Raw genomic sequence first — 5725 nt, forward strand, 5'->3', positions numbered from 1 at the left:
ATTAAAACTTATTTTTAATTTAATTTATCGAACATAAATACTACGATCTTTTTAAAAATTAATTTTTATAAAATATTTAAATTAAAAATTTTACCAAACCAATGTTCGTTGTAATAAACTCTCTTTCTAACACTCGCAAATTTATCATTATTGATGACAAGCACCTGCTTAATTTAACGCTAATAAGTTTCATTTCGTTCTTTCTTTGAAAAAAAAAAGTAAGACAGGACCATATTTTCAACATAGAGTATGTTTAGTCACCAAAAAAAAAAACTTAAAGAGTATGTTTGAAAATGAAAGTTTCGTGTATCTCTTAAATTAAAATATAGTAATTAATTAATATATAATAATGTCAAAATGTTTCCATCTTTGGCTAGGGTTTATAATGACCGTGATACATATTTCCAATACAGTTACTGTCACTTCACTTCCAGCGAGAAGATAAGAAAATTGATCTGCTTATATTTAATTTATTTCCAAATTTGATGTTATTTTCTTATGATTTTTTAAAAAATTATTTCCTATGATATTATTTTAGTTTCTATTGTAACTGAAGAAATTCTTTTATTGTCCGAATAATTTTAAAATAATATATAATAAAATAGTAACACTATCCATTATTAAAAAACAACAGTATTCATTCAAAGTTAATTAACTTTCATACAAACAATTCCAATTTTAAAAAATATTAAAAAATCATTCGAATTTATCATTTTTGATAATTAATTAGTTATTAATATTTAAAAATATAGACTAAAATTTATTATTAAATTATTAAATTAAAAAAATAGATTGATAACCAAAAGTAAAAACTGTAAACAAAAAATTCTAATAGTTGTTTAGTATTTTTCATTTTGAAATTCAAGATAAACACGGACCAAAAGACTTTCCACCAAGTCTCTTTCGCTTTCATAATTCTGTACTTAATAGGAATTTGCTTCTAACACGCTGATAATATGAAAAATATTATACTTTATTAATTAATTAGAGAGGATACTTTATGTTAGTTAAGACAGCATATTATAAACTTGTATCCGCACGCAATCTTATGGTGTTTAAGATATTGTTGTGATTCATGCCAGCAGAATCGGATCCATTTATGTATCTATTTGATTGGTATCTGTATTTTTAACGTACATTTCTTATTTGTTTTATTACTATAAATAAACATGATAATATATTTTTTTATGGGATAAACATGATAATATATATATATAATGTAGATAATATATGAGTAATTTTACAGAAAAAAAAATATTTGACCAATACTTTTTTACTTTTATTTTATATTTAAACTAACACTACTAGCTAATAATTAATTTTTTATTTTGTTACTAAAAAGTTTAATCTCCTAACATTGTTCGTTTTACTGATTATTATAAATATTTTAATTAATTTTATAGAAAATATAACAAATTTAGGGTGAAGTTTGAGTGAACTCGGTAGCGGGTAATCGATTATCCGTCCGAACAAGAATTAAACCAATTAAATTGGTTTTGGAATCAATCGGTAATCGAGTCTAACTCGAACCAAACCGATTGCTATTTCTAGTAATTGGTTCGGGTATTGATTATGGGGTGCGAAATCCGAACCAACCAATAAACCCGATCATATATTAATTAAATAAAAAATATATATTTCTATTACATTTATGTATTTAGCTTCTAATATATTTGGTATTTAATATTTTTGGATTTTAATGTGTTTAGTGTTTAATATATTTGTATTTTAATGTGTTTAGTGTTTAATGTATTTGGTGTTTAACATATTTAGATTATTCTATTGATATTATATGTTTATTATACTTGTCGAATTTTTAAGATAAAAATTTGAGTTTTTTATGAATTTTAAAGTTATCGGGTACCCAATTACCCGAACCGAACCAATCCGTTCTTAATCGATTTGGTTTGATTCGAGTACATACACAAAAAAATACAATCCAAATCAAACCAAACCAATTACATTTTAATTAGTTCGGTTCTAATTTTACCTTAAACACAAACCAAATCGACCCGTACTCACCCCTAATCATACCTACTAACACAACTATAACAAATCAACTTAGTGCTAGTTTAGATGGGTGTTTTTTAGTGAAAAAAATATATTTTTTTAAATAAAATATTTTTATTCAATCTAAAATTTATTTGAAAACTTTTTTTTAAAAGGTTTTTTATTAAAAAAATAAATTATTTTTTTTAAAGTTAGTAATATTTTGCTTTAAGAAAACAAAAAAAATATTTTTAATACTTAATTTTTAAAAAAAAGTTTATTTAAATGTTTTTTGTCAGTTAAAAAAAGATTTTTTTAAAAATAAAAAATAAATACTTTTTTTAAAAGTTAATTCAAATTGACCATTAAATTAAGTTAAAAATTAGTTCTCTCTCAATTTTTATTTTTTTAATTGAAAGTGTAAAATTAATCTTTAACCATTTAATATTGTTTTTTACTTTTACTTATAAAATAGATGATAAAAAATTATATTTTATCTTTTTAAACAAAAAAAATTAAAAAAATCTAATCCCATTTAAATTACATTAATAATTAGCTCATTAATTTATTTAAATGTCAAAATTTTGAATAGTATGTGCAACAATCCAAGTTAAAAAAACACTAAATTTTAAGGCCCTCAAACTGACCTATTTGACAGTAAATTTAGATCAAAATTATTGAAATAGATTTATTATACATTTAAGTAATATTGTCATCTAAGTCTAATCAAGTAGATATAACATCAATAAAAATTACTCTCATTAAAAAGAAAGTCATTACACGCGCACACGTCATTCTTCCAACCAAATTATTTACGTTCACGCGCTACGTTATCGTTGTCGTCGTCTTCTTCTTTTTCGCATTCCTTCTCCTCCTTCTCGTTCTCATTCTCCTTTTCCTTCGCGCGTTTTTTCTCATCGTCATTTTTTGTTGTTGTTGCTATTATTGCAGTAAAAGATGAGGAGAAAGAGTTTTGAATTGCGCATGACAACGACTCTAAATGCACATTAATTTACTCAAGAATGAACCGAAATTATATAATGATTGCAACACAATTAACTCAGAAATGAATCGAAATTTACTATAATGATTGCGACACATAAACTCAGTTAAAAAAAAAGCACACAAATAAGACTGAATCATGAACAAAAATACATCCAAAATCAAATTTGGATCAGATAACGTTATTACTATGTTTCTTCTTCTTTTTTGTTTGATATTTTCTTCTCTTTTTTTATTTTATTCCTCTCGAGAGTAAATAAAAAAAATTAAGAAAATGAAATAAGAAGGTGAAGATGAACAAGAAAAAGATGAAAAATAAGAAGAAGAAACAGTAGAAGATGAAGAGAAAGAGTTTTGAATTGTGCAGGACAACGAATTCAAATGCACCTTAATTCACTCATAAATGAATCAAAATTATATAGTGATTGTCACACAATTAACTCAGAAATGAACCGAAATTACATAACAGATTGCAACACAATTAACTCATAAATGAACTAAAATTACATAATGATCGCGACACAAACTCAGTTCGAAAATAAGTATACAACAAGATTGAATCATGAATAAAAATGCATTCAAAATTAATTTTGGATAAGAAAACGTCATTAATATGTTTTTTCTTCTTTTTTGTTTGACATTTTCTTCTTTTTTTATTTTATTCCTCTTAAAAGAGTTAAACAAGAAGAACTATAAGAAAATGAAAAAAAGAATGAGAAAATGGAGGAGAAAAATATGAAAAAGAAGAAAAAGAAGCAGTAGAAGATGAGGAGGAAGAGGAGAAAGAAATTTGAATTGTGCAGGACAACGAGTCCAAATGCACCTTAATTAACTCAGAAATGAAGCGAAATTATATAATGATTTCGACACCATCAACTCAGGAATAACCAAAATTACATAATAAATTGCGACACAATTAACTCAGAAATGAACAGAAATTACGTAATGGATTGTGATATAATTAACTCAGAAATGAACCGAAATTACATAATAATTACGACACAATTAACTCAAAAATGAACTAAAATTACATAATATTGCGACACATAAACTCAGTTCAAAAATAAGCATAAAATAGACGGAATCATGAACAAAAACGCATCTAAAGTCAATTTTGGATCAGATAACATCATAAACATAGTAAAAATTCAACATTAAGAATAACGACGATAACAATAACGATGATATGTATAAGAAAAAGACGACAATGACAATGATGATGATGATGGAGGAGGAGAATGATGTAAAGGAAGTAGGAGAAAAAATTCTAATGAAAAAAAGAGAAGAAAGAGAAGGAGGAGATGGTGGTGTTGGTGACGACAGTAACAAAAGTGAAAAATAATAAAAAAGAAGAAGAAAACGATGTAACATCAAACATGAAAAAGAAAAAGCGCGAAAAAAGAAGAAAGTAAAAAAAAATGCATAATCTAAATTACTTAAATAAATTTAAATATTAAAATTGCTTAGATATAAAAAATAGTTCTTATTTAAAAAAGAAGACATTTATAACTCTTATGTGGACTATCTTATCGTTTCTAAATAGAAAATTGAGGGGAAAAAACCTCTAATCTCAAGAATGCCCTAAAACTGCGAAATCATAACCTTCTCTGGATAAATAAATTCATTCAAGGTGTCATAAATTATTATTCAATCTTTAGTACAAAGTGGGAAAATATTTTGAAGTCAACTACTACATATCAAAATTTCGTCGCGTCTTCTGCTTAATTAAAGTAGTGGTTGCTAAGAAACCTGGTGAAGCCTATAGAAACTAATTAAACAATTTCATGTAAATTAAGCATGAACTTACTTTGGTAGCTACATATGCTAAAAAATCAATACGTTGTTCATTCACAATTACCATCACAAAAGGGAAATTATGCTGACAAAATACAAATGACAAATATTAATGGGTAATGTTTTCTTGCATAATCAACAGCAGACATGTTAATTAACACTTTAGATTAAAAGCAAACAATAATCACTAATCACTAAAGGGAAAGTTCAAAAGTACCCTTCTTTTCTTAACCTAAGGGACCCCACGTGCATCCACTTGTAAGATTGCCTCCTTTACCTCAACTTCATCAAAAGCTATAGCGACAAAAAATTATTTTGGTCCAATCCAACACTTGCTTTGAAGTTTGATGACGTTGATCCATTCAAAGCCTCAAGAAGAGTCCAATTAATTAATAATAATTTTAGCTATTTGGATTAGTCGAATAATTAGTTCACTCGTCCGTTTAAATAAGTGTTAAGGATTCGAATATCACCTTATGTATAAAGCAACTAATTGGCCATACTCTTAAATAGAATTCAGATCTACGACAAATTAATCCTTAATTTTTCGGATTAAAAAATACTGTAGACAACTAAAAAACTAATAATAATTTAATTTATTTAAACAGGGAAATAAGTTAACACATAAACAAAATAATTTTCTTTTTAGTGTAAGTATAAAAGTTGTTAACTTTTATTAGATGATAGCCAACTAGAATCACTATATTCTTTGAAATAATAATTAAGAAAAATCTATCCCATCAAAATGTCCCACTCTATTATTTCTTTTATTCTCAAATAATTTTTTTATTTTTTTTATTTTTACTTAGGTCAGTTTATATTGACTTTTAAAAAAATTACTTATTTTTTATTTAAAAAAATTAACAAAAAATTATTTTACATTTAAATAGATTTTTTTTAAATCTCAAATATTAAAAATATTTTTTATTTCTATTTTTTT

The sequence above is a fragment of the Arachis duranensis genome, chromosome 9 (assembly GCF_000817695.3).
Source record: "Arachis duranensis cultivar V14167 chromosome 9, aradu.V14167.gnm2.J7QH, whole genome shotgun sequence".
Classification (NCBI taxonomy): Eukaryota; Viridiplantae; Streptophyta; class Magnoliopsida; order Fabales; family Fabaceae; genus Arachis; species Arachis duranensis.